The sequence below is a fragment of the Lepisma saccharinum genome, chromosome 14 (assembly GCF_977018435.1).
Source record: "Lepisma saccharinum chromosome 14, izLepSacc3.1, whole genome shotgun sequence".
In the NCBI taxonomy this organism is placed as follows: Eukaryota; Metazoa; Arthropoda; class Insecta; order Zygentoma; family Lepismatidae; genus Lepisma; species Lepisma saccharinum.
The window spans coordinates 33646110-33662793 of NC_139242.1; the positions used below are offsets into that span (position 1 = coordinate 33646110).

Consider the following 16684-nt stretch of genomic DNA (forward strand, 5'->3'; position numbering starts at 1 on the left):
GATGTTGGGACCTCTGATGCGCTGGTAATCCTGCTGTTTTTGATTACGAAATTTAGACAAGCACCTGGGACAAACTTCTATGTGGTGTTCGTCTTTGCTCAGCTGGCTCGAAACAAGCCGAGAGAGGGAGCGGATGAGGGTGTAATGGTGGTGGGCCTTGTTCTTGATGAGTAGGAGATGGATTTCTCGAGCATCATTGTCCTCTACGTCGCTCACCCGGATAGGGTACACCTCTTTTTTGTCGATGAGGCCATAAACATTGATGGCCAACCGAGGGTTGTGTGTACGGGCCTCGAACTTGCAAATGTCCGAGACCTCCACCGGGTAGTCAATCCCAGCAATGGCATCTTCCAGTTCTGGCTCGTAGGGTAGGTAGTGGTTAACTCGGTGTGGATGGTTTTTCCAGTGAACAGAGTGTAATGCTGCAAGCACCGACCAGAGAAAGCACTTGGCGTCACTGTTCTGAATGTTCAGGACAGCCTTCTTTGCCTCAATTGCTTCTGGTAAGGGGACGTAGCTGGAGGCGGAGAAAGGCACAAACTTGGAAAGTTTGACGCGCAGTTCGTGAGGCTCCCCACACAGCGAACCTCCCGAGCCCTTAGCTTCATGTTCTTCTTGCTTTGCCAGCAGCTCCTCGACAAACTTGTTGTAGATGACCTCGAGGTTGTCGACATCCGCCAGATGCAGCATCTTCGCCTTGGTGTTGTGGCAGAAGCTGTAAATTTCATCAGACGGTTTTTTGTACCAGCAACGAAGCGATGCGTAGAATTTAGTGGAGGAGTGCGTAGCCAGTGCATTACTAAAAATAGAAACTATTTCTGCTCGCTTCTCCTCTAAAAAGCTACGAACATCGCAAGAGCCATCCGACAATTGAACGTAATCTCCTAATATTCCACCGAAAGCAGACCGGTCTGCTTTTATCGCAGGCTTGACGCGTTTAGCAGGTGGTGCATTGATGGAGGCTGCTTCTGCCTTCCTCTTGGTGGAGGTCGAAGGCTGGGCCCCAGATGTATTTTTGCTTAGACAAGTAAGCTTATGCTTCTTGACATACGCAATTGTAATGTATTTATTGCATCCGGAACACAGTTCGGTGGCAGCCAAATGCTTGCTTGGCACGCAGGTGCGACAATGTCTTGCAAAATTTTTGCTTGATATGGCTGTTTTGCACACAGGGCAACTTTTCATGGAGCGCATTTTTTTTGGGTATGTTTATTTATATGTGATCGGTTGGTGGTAGAGTGTTGTCTTCCTCAAATATGTGTTTTAATCAACCCTATAAAAAAATTGAAAAAATATATAAGAAAAATATGATTGTAGATAGAAAAAAAATAAATATTGTATGCATGTGTAATTCTATTTAGCTTATTTTTGCTAGACACAAATCTTCTTCAGATTTTATTGCCCACTAATATATTTTTCTACCAATCTAATAGAAGTGTGAAACTATGAAAATGTTCTGAGACAATCTTCTCTAGAATATTCTTCCCCAAAGCTAATGTTAACAACCTGTTGTAACCTAAGCATCGTGTGTATTGCATCCGGCGAAGCCACGCTAACGCCCAAGCAGCTCGCTATTATGTACCTGCACGCTCCGGATATGCTGATGATCTTCCATCCCAGCTCGCTGTTGTGTGCCTGCATGCTCCGGTTATCTCGCTTGCTTTGAAACAAAATATAAATAAAACAAATTGTATACACCCAAGCGACCCGCTATTTATGTATTTGCACGCTCCAGATGTTGCGGGGTAGGTGTATTGACGAGGCTCACCGTTGTGTAATTTTCGTCGTCCCAAGGCTTACGTATTGTTGATAGCACACGCAGAGAGGAGAGGGAGCAAAATTGTAGTTTTTCTAGATGTGTTTGCGCCATAATACAGAAATAATAAGAGGCGCCAGCGCGTGCACGTGTGTGTGTGGCACATCGTTCCCGAGAGAGGTTTACAAAAGTCACGATATACAAACATTAGTGTCCCCGGGACTTGGAAGATTACGATAAAGTGCATTCGTACTTCAAAAATAAGAAAATGCATTATTTACTCATCACGCTGTGTCAGCGCAACGAATAAATACGCGAAACATAATCTACCGATAGGCGCGCGCGCGCGTGTGTGGCACATCGTTCCCGAGAGGTTTACAAAAGCCGTGTCCGGATTGGCAAGCGCTCCATCCCATTCTTCCCCGTTGCTCTCGCGTGCACTCGAAGTCGCGTCCAAGTCGTCCGAATCTGCATGTCCCCTTGTAGTACGGCTGTCACTTTTCCCGCCAGGTGTCAGCCCGAACTTCACCCACCGCGTGGGGCGCAAACAAACATGACAATGATTTCCACCTAACTACTCACATTAAAAATATAACACGCTATTTTATCATTTACGTTTTCTGCATTCAGTATTATCGAAAAAATATTAAAATATAACTGAGTTTTACATCCTCTAATCAGTAAATGTTGTCTGTACAAAGTGAAAGTTAGAATATGGCTGCCAAGCGCAGCGTCACAGCGAGTTCAAGCGTGCATCTGTCGCGCCTCTCTGCTCTTCCCTCCGACTCCACGTCTACCGCAAATTCGGACAACAGAGATTGGCTGAGTCCCGGATGGAACAGCGCTCTAGGTGACATCTGCTGCTGATTCGGACGCAACCCTGGCCACTTCTATTAGTCAGTGTTGCCAACTCCCATTTGTAGGTTAGCTTCGCCTGTAAAATATCACATGATGAAATATTCTTCAGGTAAGTTGGCAACATTGAACCGCAATTGATGTTACCAGTGTTGTCAACTTCTATTTGTAGGTTAGCTTCGCCTGTAAAATATCACATGGTGAAATATTCTTCAGGTGAGTTGGCAACATTGAATCGCAATTGATGTTACCAGTGTTGTCAACTTCTATTTGTAGGTTAGCTTCGCCTGTAAAATATCACATGGTGAAATATTCTTGAGGTGAGTTGGCAACACTGGCAACATCAATTGATGGCACTCAACCCGTGCACCTCCACTAGTCAGTGTTGCCAACTCCCATTTGTAGGTTATCTTTGCTTGTAAAATATCATATGGTGAAATATTCTTGGGGTGAGTTGGCAACACTGATCGCCAATTGATGGCGCTCAACTGAGCTGATTACACTAATCAGTGTTGCTAACTCCCATTCGTAGGTTAGCTTCGCTTGTAAAATATCACATGGTGAAATATTCTTGGGGTGAGTTGGCAACACTGATCGCCAATTGATGCTGGTGAACCCGGCTACCTCCACTAATCAGTGTTGCCAACTCCCATTTGTAGGTTAGCTTCGCTTGTAAAATATCACATGGTGAAATATTCTTGGGGTGAGTTGGCAACACTGCGAGAAAGCCTCAAGCGTTGCCAGCTCCTTGCTTGAGGTTAGGTTATACCCAAAAACAAAAACCTTGGTGATTTTTTCGAGTGAGGAGTTGGCAACACTGCGAGCGCCACCGAGCGCCATTTTCGGTTGGTGAACTCTCTTTCCCCCACTACTCTGTAAGTTAGCTTCGCCTGTAAAATATCACATGGTGAAATATTCTTGAGGTGAGTTGGCAACACTGAACCGCAATTGATGTTGCCAGTGTTGCCAACTCCCATTTGTAGGTTAGCTTCGCCTGTAAAATATCACATGGTGAAATATTCTTGGGGTGAGCTGGCAACACTGCGAGAAAATGAGGCTCATGCCTTACGAGAGAAATCCATTAAGGCAAGCCTCACCGAGCCTCATTTTCGGGCGTTGAACCGGTGCTCCTGTACTACTTATATTCCCTCTAACATAAAAGTCTAATTTTCGTATTATTTAAATGGCAGAAAATGAAAAAAATATACTGCTTCCTGTATTTCACTCACAATTTTTTCGATTTAACGCATTTTTACTTCGTTATTCTGTTGTAATAATAATTAATTTATTTCTGTTATTAACAATAGTGGCCGCGGTGGCTCAGTCGGTAACGCGTCTGACTACCATGCTAAAGGTCCCGGGTTCGATCCCCGGCCGGTTCAAATCCGGGAACTTTTCTAACGGTGGAAGCGTCGAATAACATGGGTACCTGTGGGAAACCCTGGGGGGTAAAGGCGGTCAGGGGCGTGATGCTGATCACATCACTCCAACTTACGACCGGATCAAGAAAGTGTGGGGCGTTACCCCCACACCCCCTATCCTTCATGGCATGGTCCTATGCACAGGGGAACACTTTACCTTTGACCTTTACCTGTTATTAACAATAAAAGTAACAAGCTTTCTGTTTTTTGTAACTTGAAATGAACGATGGCAATTTCCAGGGGGGGGTGGGTCGACGGACCTGTTCGATCCCCCCTCCCAACGCCTATTATATCTACTGACCATTTAAGTCCAAGAAAGAAGGTTACTAATGACGTTTTCATTGTGAAATTATAATTTATGCATTTCAAGGTGGCAAATGTCTACGGGAGAACTGTAATCATAATTAGCTAATAAGTAAGAATTTACTTCCAAATCCAGTTCTTATATTTACTTACTCTTTACTTTTATAGAACAGATAATTGATCCAAGATGAAATCAATTTCGATACAAGGTATAACTAATCCATCCAAGGACGTATTTAGGGAGGGGTCCACTTGAACCGGACCGCTCCCCGAAAGACTTACCAAGTACATAAATTAAATAATGAAAATGCACTAGCTTAGCATTTATTGTATAATCGATGTTATTTCAACTTATTGGAAGGTAAAGATTATGTTTATCATAACGGCTTTGAATGACAGTACTACCAAAGAAGATTTGTGCACATAACTACTTATGATAACATGCATACAATTTTAATCTGGAACTTTACTTTTCGTCAACTGGCTATAACAAACATCCTTTTTTGTTATTCAATAAGTATTCAATTCTTCATATTTTTGACATTAATTTCCTTACCAGAGCGCTTGTTTTATGCACATTTTTGCCATCTTAAGTACACGCAAGCTAGATAATGAATACGTGCTGTTATATCTCTATTCTCATACCGTCTTTTCACCTATTCGTGTAATAATAGCAGTACAATATTAATTAATGTATATATATTATTAATATTTTAATTTAAATTAGTTTAAATTAAATTACTTTAATTAAACATTATTATTATTATTATTATTGTTCTTGTTATTGTTATTATTATTATTATTACGTATATTTCTATATACGTGTCTGCGTGCACCCACATTCTACTGTTAGTAACTACGTGGAGTATTATATACAGGGTGTCGCAAAACTCTTTCAACAACGCTTGGGAGCTGGTAGATATCATAAAAACAAGTAACTTTTCCCTATAAAGTTTACCTCGAAAGCGCTTAGTTTCTGTGCTATAAGCGCTTAAAGTCTATCCTGTACGTATGCAACCCAACACAGCAAACGCTTGCTCTGACATAACTAGCAGGGGCGCGTGGCAGGGTTGCCACTAGCGTTCCTCGTTAAGAGAGACGACTTGAAAACAACAACTTGGGAGTCTTGCCTGAGCAAAATCCAAAACATTAATGATACTTGCGATGTTGTAAGAAGGATTCACAGTATTTATAAACTGACCAAAACAAATAATGGACAGACTGAAATTCAAGATTACTCATTCTAAAATATCTCCATAATTGATTGATTGATTTGGTTTATTTTAATTCGCTTTTCTGCCACCTTTGGCTAATCGCTAATCGCGAAGATGAGGATGATATGATGAAATAACAAATGACACCAATGTCTAGACCAGGATTTAAACCCGAGACACCTGGCGCCGTAGCGAGCTGTGCTAACCACATCACCACGGAGTGTTTCGTACATCATGCAATATCAACAATTGCAAGGGATACGTGATATAGGGGAAATCCACGAACGAACAAATGTAAGCATGATGTGTTTGCTGCCTCGTTTCGAACATGCAGACTGTAATGTTATTACAATTTATTTATTAGAAATAAAGTGAACTAGCGCTATTGCAAATCGAGTTCGTTATAAAAAGCAGGCTGAAAATAAACAAAAATCTCCGGCAGATGAATATTCTTGAGCCATTTCGGTGACTGAGTACGTTTAGTGATCAACACATGATCCCTCTCTACCGAATGTTCCGGACACAAGTTTCGACCTGGACAAAAATGTCACTGAATCTTATGTCCTCGTATTTACTATTTGCCCGAAAGTGTAGGAAAATTACGTACAATGAGAATAATATAAATTCACACGAATTATTCCGGAAATTCATCTAGATGTCAGAATCTCGCTCGTTTGCTACAAAACGTTGTTTCCAGGGTGAACTAAAAGTTGACATTTTGGTGCCTTCCGAAAATATTACTCTTACATTTCAATGTTGATATCAAGTTGCTACAATGAATGATAAATATGTACAATTTATGACGTGTACTCAATGGTTTCCTTTTGATTTTTTTTTTCACATTCCATGATAAGAATGCTAAGCAGACACAAAATGAGAAAACTAATTCGCACACATGAAAAGAGTGTAAATTACGAGGATTTCTCTTGATGTACCAATATCAAACGATATCGTGAAGTGCAGAACAAACTAGTACAGGCAGTAAGTATGCACCGAGCTCAATGTAATTCCTTTCAGTGAAATATTAATTTCTTCCTACAACTTCTTTAATAGAGCATTCAAGATTAACCAGTTTGAGTGGAGAGAAAGAGAGAGATAGAGAGAGAGAGAAAGAGAGAAAGAGAGAGAGAGAGAGAGAGAGAGAGAGAGAGAGAGAGAGAGAGAGAGAGAGTGGGAAGAGAAAGTTTTTAATTCGCATGTTCCTAGTATTGCAAATAATCCTTGGAATTTTCTTGATACCAATTTTTGAAACACATAATTTTTCTTACATGCATATCAGTTGTCGGTAAAATTTATAGGTTGCCACTGTTTTCTAAAACAAGCTAGGGTTCTTGGGTTCGAATCCCGGCTTGGGCATGTATGTTTGTGAGTGTACATTCATCAATTTAATCATATCATCACTCATCACTCATCACCATCTTCGTATATTAGCCAAAAGTGGCACAAACAGCTAAGTAAAATAAAGCAAATCAATCAAGCAATGAATCATTCAATCATTAAATGAAAAGAGCCTCGCAATTATTTCCTTATGAGACAAACACGATTAGCAATAACGCTATTACAGATAGGAATAATTTTCAAAAAAATTGTAATAACCCGGGTTCGAGTCCTGGTCGAGCCTGCATTTTTCGCTGAAAATTTCTACATTTCAGTTTGCGTGTTCGAAACGAGGCAGCAAACACATCATGCTTACATTTGTTCGTTCGTGGATTTCCCCTATATCACGTGTCCCTTGCAATTGTTGATATTGCATGATGTACGAAACACTCCGTGGTGATGTGGTTAGCACAGCTCGCTACGGCGCCAGGTGTCTCGGGTTTAAATCCTGGTCTAGACATTGGTGTCATTTGTTATTTCATCATATCATCCTCATCTTCGCGATTAGCGATTAGCCAAAGGTGGCAGAAAAGCGAATTAAAATAAACCAAATCAATCAATCAATTATGGAGATATTTTAGAATGAGTAATCTTGAATTTCAGTCTGTCCATTATTTGTTTTGGTCAGTTTATAAATACTGTGAATCCTTCTTACAACATCGCAAGTATCATTAATGTTTTGGATTTTGCTCAGGCAAGACTCCCAAGTTGTTGTTTTCAAGTCGTCTCTCATAACGAGGAACGCTAGTGGCAACCCTGCCACGCGCCCCTGCTAGTTATGTCAGAGCAAGCGTTTGCTGTGTTGGGTTGCATACGTACAGGATAGACTTTAAGCGCTTATAGCACAGAAACTAAGCGCTTTCGAGGTAAACTTTATAGGGAAAAGTTACTTGTTTTTATGATATCTACCAGCTCCCAAGCGTTGTTGAAAGAGTTTTGCGACACCCTGTATATCCGCCATGGGCTACAAAACCAATGCAGTTATTTTTATATTCGGGAAACTGTAACACATAACTTAGCATTCAGAAAATCACCCACAGTAATTTCACTCGCGTGTTTCCTTGTTGTTTTAGCGAAGACAATGATAATTGTTCACAAGGCCATAAGTAACGCTTAGTTTTCAGCTGCTGTTCTTGTGCAGAGTAACAATGGTTTATTAGAGGGGCAATCCTCTGTTTAGTTAATGTTTTCCTCGCTTTTCCAGTGGCGGCGTTTGGGTTCCAAAACCGGGGGGGGGGGGGGGGGGGGCAAGGTGCCAAATTTGGGGAGGAGGCAAGGACAGTATACAGTATTTCCCTTTGAAGATAAGATTTAGCATAGTGCGGGGGCAAAAGTGGCTAAAGTAGGGAGGCAACTGCTCCCCATCACCCCCCTCCTATTCGCCACCACTGCGCTTTTCTATCTATAAATTGCGATGATTGGGATGAACGATGAACTGATAAAATAGACGATAGAGAAACTTATGTTCTTCACTTATTTGGATTGATAAAACCGACATTTTATCTTGCAGGTTCCAAATCTCTGACGTTCACTGAAAGGCGCTAGGTAAGTCATTTCAATTGGTTATTCTTAGGCTGATTCTGTTTAGTATAGTATTGATTTACAGAATTTTAATTTGTTTGTCTGGAATCCCGTAATTATATACTTCTTCGTTGTTTTACTGTTTATGTTTAGAATAAATAAATCCAGATAAGTGTGATAAATGTGTGTGAATTCGATTTGTTTTTGTTTGTGTGTCCTCGTCTTCTCTTGTTTGATCATGCTCATGGTTGTGCGGGCAGTGGGGGAAGGGGGGGGGGCGTTACCCACCGCGGAAAATGACTGTCAGGCAAAAACTATAATCATACACGTATGATTTCATTTGTCACAGTAACTTGCATTATTATTATTATAAATGGCTGACAATTACAAGCAAGAGTGCTACTACAGGTCATTGCAGGATCACGACAAACTTCACATTGATGCTGACGCAGTGTTTTCGAGGGGAAAGTGCAAGGGTGCCCGCAGGATTTCTTCTCAGGAGGGGCAGTTATAGAAACTATTATTATTATTATTATTATTATTATTATTATTATTGCTATTATTTTTGTGATTATTATTATTGATTGATTGATTAATTTGTTGTTTTAAGTCCACTTTATGCACCGTAAGGCTAATCGGGACTGGACCTACAGTTTAAAGTGGGATCCGAACAACTGTGGCATGCGCCTCCACCGGCAATCGAACCCGGGACCTTTTCATTACAAGACGACGACGCTACCACTGCGCCATCGGGGAGACCCTGGTTATTATTATTGCTATAATTTTGTGGTTATTATTATTATTACCACCACTAGGCTACTACTACTAATGTTTTTTTTAAAAAAAAATACATACATTTGCAATTTCCATGTTCTGTGTATTTATATAAAATTTGCATAACTGGATATTTAACATATTAATTCATGTAGAGAGCCTCCGCGATGGCGCAGTGGTAGCGTCGTCGCCTTGTAATCAAGGGCTCCCGGGTTCGATACCCGGTGGAGGCACATGGCACAGTGGTTCGGATCCCACTTTAAACTGTAGGTCCAGTCCCGATTAGCCTTTCTGTGCATAAAAAGGACTTAAAACAACAAATCAATCAATCGAAAACCAGAAAACAGGAGCGATGGGACTCGATACACTAACCACACGACAACCAATAGATAAGACGCTCTGGCAAATCCTGGCCGTTAAAATCTGTTGCGCCATAGAATTCAATTTTAGTTTATTGCCAATTTTTTATTATTCTTTATTATAACATTGGGAGGGACATCTATTCGAGCTCCATGCGCCGAATGAAAATAAGACAATGTTTTTTTTATTTATTTTTTATTTTCTTACATTTAATAGGGTACTGAAATGCATTATTATTGATTTGTACATACCTCGTTCATAAATAATCCTTGAAAGTAGATTTCGACATTTTAGTTAAAAAGTTTACGTTTTGTAACCCCTTACATGAAAGTCTTATTTTTGAAATTTTGAAAAGTCATGGATCCATTTCGTACTTGGATTCAGTTGTAGAATATGAAAAAATGGAATTTCTAATCAGGTTCATGCATTTTACAATCAATTATTCCGTCTAACTCAATGTTTCACTTTCGTTATTCTTGTGAAATACAAATCAACCGGAAAGAAAGTTTCCATGATTTGTAACCGACATAAAACTTCAATTTATCTTGGGTTTAAATCCCGACCTAGGCATGAGTTTTCTTTGTGAGTGTCCTTTCATCAATTCCATCATATCACCTCTAATCGTTATCGTCGCGATTAGGGAAAATGTCAGAAAAGCAAGGCTAAATGACAAAAGCCAAAGCAAATAAATCAAGACTGCAATTTAGCACCGATTTGTCTCTGTTCGTAAAGTGATTTGGAAAGTAATTTCCAAACTTATTTCGTGGAAGAAATTATAGAGGCGAAATGATCGGTATCTAAATTTGCGTTTTTTATGTTCTTTACGCCGCTTTTCTGCTTCTGTAGATTAGTCGCGACTATGAGGATGGATTTGTTTTATTTTACTTCGCTTTTCTACCACTTTTGGCTAATCTCACAAGGGACGAATACCCATGTCCAGGCCGGAATTCGAACCTGGGACCCCTGGCGTCTTAGCGCCACTATAAGGATGGAATAGATGATCAAACACAATGAAACTTCACTGCCTTACCCAGGATTCGAACATGGGACATCGCAGTGTGCTACGGCACCAATAACAAGCAGTACATCGATAGCTCAGGAATTATGATACGTCTTGAGACGAATAATGTTGGAAAGGAAATGTCTCTCAGGTACATAGAGTACCCAACATTGAACGCTCCGATATTTTTTTGGACCGCCGTAACCGCAGCTCCAACCCATTTTACGTGGCAGTAAGTTCCATCAAGAGAGAGACTTTCTACAAACAGGATCGTTGATGTTTGATTTTCTTACTGTATGTTTCAGGATCTGATATTTCGCATATTTGTTTTCCAAAGTGTAATGCAAGCTGTGACGTCATTGTTTCATTATATTGGTATTTGTATGTCTAACCCGACACCTAGCTTTCCATGCGTTACTCTGCAGCCCGTGGAAAATCAATAGACCAAATACTGTCAGCACTGGCGTATGTTTATTGTTTTGCAGAGGGCTCTCCCCAGCGGAAGCAGAAAAAATGAGTGGTTTGCCTGAAGGGGGAGGGCGTTAATATTTTCTTTGTGGGGAGGAGGGTCATATCACTTTTTAAGTATTAATCCTCCCAGTCTTTAAACCGTAGCTCCAGTCCCGATTAGCCCATCTGTGCACAACGTGAACTTAAAAATCTATAATATTTTTTCAACATTTGAAGCAACGCAAACCCCCCTGTCGAACTGTAATAGCCATAAATTTCGTGGTAAATATAAAATGTAAGTGTATGGAGAACGAATAAAATCCTGAGAAAAATGTTTGGACCTAAAAGAGATGAAATGACAAGTGAGTGGAGATGGTTACATAACTTAGAACTGCATAATTTGTATTCATGTCCAGATATTATTAGAATAATTAAATCAAGAAAACTTAGGTGGGCCATGTGGCACGAATAAGAGAGGAAAGATTTTTACAGGATTCTTCTTTGGAAACCTGATGGTAAGGGACCAGTATAAAGGCCAAGACGAAGATGGAGGGATATCGTTGAGATGGACCTAAAGATGGAAAAAAAAATGGAGTGATCTTGTCCAGGATAGGGACAGATGAGAGGATTGTGTTGCTGCAGCCATAAGCCTTCGGGTTTAAGAAGGCTAGAGAGTTAGTTAGTATGGAGAACGATTGCAATATTGGGATTCTTTCTTGCTTTGATTGCGTAACAACAATGTGCATATCAAAATACATTTTTATTTGAAGACGTGTCCATCCTTTGGCACTCATCCTCGGATCCACCAACACCAGAATGTTGGGCTCCTCCACTGTTTGAAGTATTAATTGGAAGAAATAGGAAGCAATGGTTTCAGGTATCGAACCCGTGACCCTTGTTGCAAGGCTGAACATTTTTGTGTTCTGCCACTCTGCGTATATTACGATTCTTCTCAGGAAATAGAATTAATTTCGAAACAATTCACTCAAAATCAGTGCTGTTCCAACAATTTGTTAAAAAATAAATGTCTACTAATGTTTACTAAAGGTTATATGGTAAAAATCTGTACAAACATTGACGAGGACGATTTAGACTTGAGCTGACCTCCGTGGCGGAGTGGTTATCACACCGTGCTACGACACAAAGGGTCGCGGGTTCGGGCATTGGTGTTCTTTGTAAGTGTCCTTTCATAAATTTCATCATATCATCACTCATCCTCATCTTTGCGATTAGCAAAAAGTGGTAGAAAAGCAACGTAGAATAAACCAAATCATTCAATAAAATTTGAACATGCAACGGAAAGTAAAGTACTAGAATACAGAGTACTGTGAAATTTTTGAAGACATTGTGTGGCAAGTTTCAATAATGTCTTGGTCTTGTATTTCTTAGTAATTAAAGACTTTCGTAAAGATACTCACCTTCTCAGTACATGAAAACAACGGATAAACATTCTTCTCAAGTTGATCGAATGGTTAGAGTTGTATGCTCCTAACAAGGAAGCGACATCGCTCTAACCAGTGGCATGCTAAGGATTTTCGAAAGGGAGGGGTTTTATACACTCTTTCTGGTAGTCAGCTTTAATTTTGCAATCGTTTTCGCACCTTTGACGTTCTTTTTTAGGAGTATTGAGCCAAGGGGAAGGTTATGACCCCAACCCCACATCCTTGGACACGCCACTGACTCTAACCGTTTACTTTCTGTTGTTTTGGTGATTCTGGTATACATGCATATAATAGGTTCCCTTCATTGACAATAATTTCATTCGTTCCATCAGTATACAGTAAAATCATGCCGTTTAGAATTCCATACAGTTAGTTCAGTACATATTTGCGATCAAAGGCGTGTAGAGGGTGGGGTTTCAGATGTTTGAACACGCTCCTGCTTGAGAAGAGTGTGTGTGTGATATAACGGTAATAATGTGGGGAATAGGAAGAAATGACTTTAACTTTAACATGTTGAGATCTAGCTGTCTATTCTTGTTATAATTCTTCGGTCCGTTGCCGAAAAAATGACAATCTGAAATCTGAAGTAAGTAGCAAACCAGCCCTCCTATTAAATTTTGGACACAATAAGGTGTACACAGTTATTAACAATGTTTGTATACGATACTACCTATTTATTTATTTAATTTTATATTTATTTTGTCACTATCTATCGCTCAACACGGGAAAATCTTACTTAATATAAAATAGTGCTAAAGATAATTATTATTGAATCTCATCTGCAACTTCACTCTTCGTTAAGTTAGTACAAGCAAGATCGAAACAATTATTGTTAGCCCTAGTTATACATTTTTCCTCATGGAAAGTTTGTATTATCAGTCACAAAAGTACATCTGCACAACTTGTCTACAACCATTTATATTAAAATTTCTTTCATGCGTCGGGCTGATGTTTTTGCAAAGAATTGAATTTTTAATGCAAGGGTATATCCTTTGGTTTCAACCCAAATAAAATGACTGTGGTGATGGACAAATTGTACACACATATTTGTGGTTAACTGTGGATGTGCCCAATTCGTAAATCCTTATTATTATTTTCTTAATGAAGCACACTTTCACTATTTCTTATACTACATAGACGTTTTTAGACTACACTACGGCCATTTAGGTCTTTAGTACCCAACACCGCCTCCGCTTGAGAGGCCACCGTACGCTGTTGTTCCGTGGTGATTATTATTCTCTGCTTGCCCTCCTTCCTTGCTTCCAAAACTTACGCCAAATCCGCCATTTTGGTCCGATGATCCTCCTTGTCCGAAGATACTGTCGGAGTGAAGTCCGCCATTTGCAGCACGATGGTTGCCGTTCACATTAGCCCCATTGATGGTACCCTGATGACGGTACCCTCCAGTTGACCCACGGTTACCGCCTGTCAAGTAACCATTGTCGAAACGCCCATTAAGACCGTAGGCATTAGAGAACACATTACCATTCCGAAGTCCACTACCAAAAGCACCGTTTCCAAGATTCCCGAACAAATTATGGAGACCGTAGTAGTTGAAATGGTCATCTTCGTCGTCGGCATCGTCGAAAAAGCTGGAAGATTTCGATGCGACGTCGTTGTGGTGGAAATTCCCGTTGTTCTGCGTCCTGCCGTCCTGTCTATGACCTCCATTGGAGTCCACGTTGTGCAGGTTCTGTCCTCCATTGTTGAAATTGTTAGTTCCTAGGTAACCCTGAGAATTCTGTAAGTTCCCATTAAGCGCAGATAGATCGCCAAAATATCTGTTTCCGCCTTGAGAATGCGTTTGGGCACCTGAGTCTCCGTTGTAAGCGCCATGTTGCTGCAGATCGGTTTGCTTATTTTGCCCTTGCACACCGTAAAAATTAGCGATATCAGCATTCGTTCCACCGTACGTGGTGCCACCTTGCGAGTTCTGCCCACGATAGCCTGTATGCGAGCCTACACTGCCCACATTTCCAACTGAACTGTCGTAACCAACATTTTGTCCAGCACCGAAATTGCCAATGCCTGCAAACCCTTGCGCAGAGGATGAACTAAGAACGGTTGCGACTAAGAAGCACAAGTAATAACTTTCGAGCAACATGATGATACAGAAGCTCTCAAACCTTACATCCAGCGTTTATATATACGGCAATTACCAAATCGTCTGGTAAAACTCGACGCTTGGGGATGGGACAAAGGCAACGATGGCTGGCCTTGGTGATGAAACTCGAGAACCACAAATGAGAACCGAGCTGGTACCAAGAGGAACCGCGATGCAGGCATCACCTGGCACTCTTCAACCCTTGCTTTTTTCCTCGTCCAACGTCAAATGAGCCGTTTCAACCTTGAAAACAACCTTGAATATTATTCCTCATGAATCAACTGATGATGGTTGCCTGGTTGGCACATGTCGGATTGAAACAAGATGCATTGTGGAAGTACATTGACATATGAAAGGCGATTCCTGATCCTATGTCGATCATCAGAAACGTAGGTATATGAACAGAATGAACGATGATGTCTAGTGGTTAGCGTAGTGCGCAATGACATCGGTGTTATTGGGTCGAATTCTAGTTAAAAGGCCATATCATAAATGCACCTTCCATCTTCAGGTTTGCGATTAATCTAGGGAGAGGTAGAAGAGCCATGAAAAACAACTAAAATAGAAATAGACAATTTTAAGAAGCTACTTTCGAACGAGCCGACCACCATGGCGGAGTGGTTATCCACAGCGCACTACGACGCCAGAGGTCCCGGGTTCGAATCCCAGCTTAAAATATGAGCACCATCAGGGGAAACATCCATCGCCCTAAGCCTCAAGATCAAAAACCTCCACTTCTCCATGCAAAACATGGTCTTCACTGTTACCATCCTTACCAACAATCACAATATCTCTACCAATTACGGCGTTTAGGTGGGGATTATCTAACATTTTTTTAATTAACTGAGTTTTTGAGTACCAAAAATTGAAGAAACAAGTTAATGTACAGGTAATAAGTAAATTTCCACGATTCTTACGTTAAGATAGAATTCGATTGGGAGAAATCAGTTTCGTAACGACAGTATCTACCAAAAGCAGTGGCGTACGCAAGGACGGGTTACGGGGTTTACACCCCCCTTGAGCTTGTGAAATATTATGAAAAACGCTGTGGAAAAAAAATTAAAATGGCCAATTTATCACAGTAAAAGATCTGGGACAGTACTACTACTACTACTACTACTACTACTACTACTACTACTACTACTACTAATAATAATAATAATAATAATAATAATAATAATAATAATAATTTGAATTATTATTTCCATGCAGCATGGAGAAAAAGCACAGCATTCCAAACATATGCGTCTTTCAGAGTGAATGAATGCCTTGAAAGTTGACACGAATTCTTGAAAATAAAATATGAGGGCAACTATGATTTAAAAGAGAGAAAAGTTGTTTTGTATCTCAGTTGCCACCATGTTCAATACACTTGCGTACGCAGGATTTTTTTTTCGAGATGGGCTGGAAAAGTAAATGTGAATAGCACATGGCTTCGTTTTGGAGGACAGGATGCATAAAAAAAATATTTCGTATTTTTGGAGCTTTTCAGACGATTAAAATTGTACTCAAAGACAAAAATGGTAATCGGGACTCTCTTTAAAAGAGGTTTCGCTATTACATATTTTGATTGTTTAAAGTTCTTAACGGATTTTTATTTGAAAATTCTGATTTTCTCAAAATTTCGGTAGGGGCTGCCACACTTACGCCAGTGTTAAATGAACATGTATTTGTTTTGTGTGAACAATGAGAATTAACTAAAGAAAGTTCTTAGTTCATTGTAAGCGGCTAATGTATAGACAAAGGCTAGGCAGACAATAATACAGTCACCAGTCCGCCTTCCCATTGTTTACCGCGGCACGTTTGAATGTCTCTCTTTAAAATATGTCACCTTGTTGACTAGACAATTATGCATTCTACAATAAGCTTAACTATTGCAAAATGTTTTGTTGGTAAGAACAGGAAGACAATCCACATGTGAATTATCGGGGACATTTATGCGGGGAAGAAGCCGGAAAAATTCCAACCAATTCCGGGAATCGAACCCAGATCTCCCGCGTGGTTGTCAGACGCTCTACCGACCAGACCACCGCAGCTCCTTGGATGAGTTCCATACTTGGATTATTTCAATTTATTTTAATTTATTTTCTGGTTTTTATGGATTTTC

General features: G+C 40.2%; 1 protein-coding gene across 1 annotated transcript in view; it reads left to right on the forward strand.

Moving 5' to 3' along the window:
* Mvl (solute carrier family member malvolio) overlaps positions 1-16684 on the forward strand; it is a 132650-nt gene that overhangs the window by 19162 nt on the left and 96804 nt on the right. The window contains exon 2 of the mRNA XM_083135366.1: positions 8437-8471. The gene's annotated coding sequence lies outside the window, so the exon portion shown is untranslated. The remainder of the gene's footprint in view (positions 1-8436; positions 8472-16684) is intronic.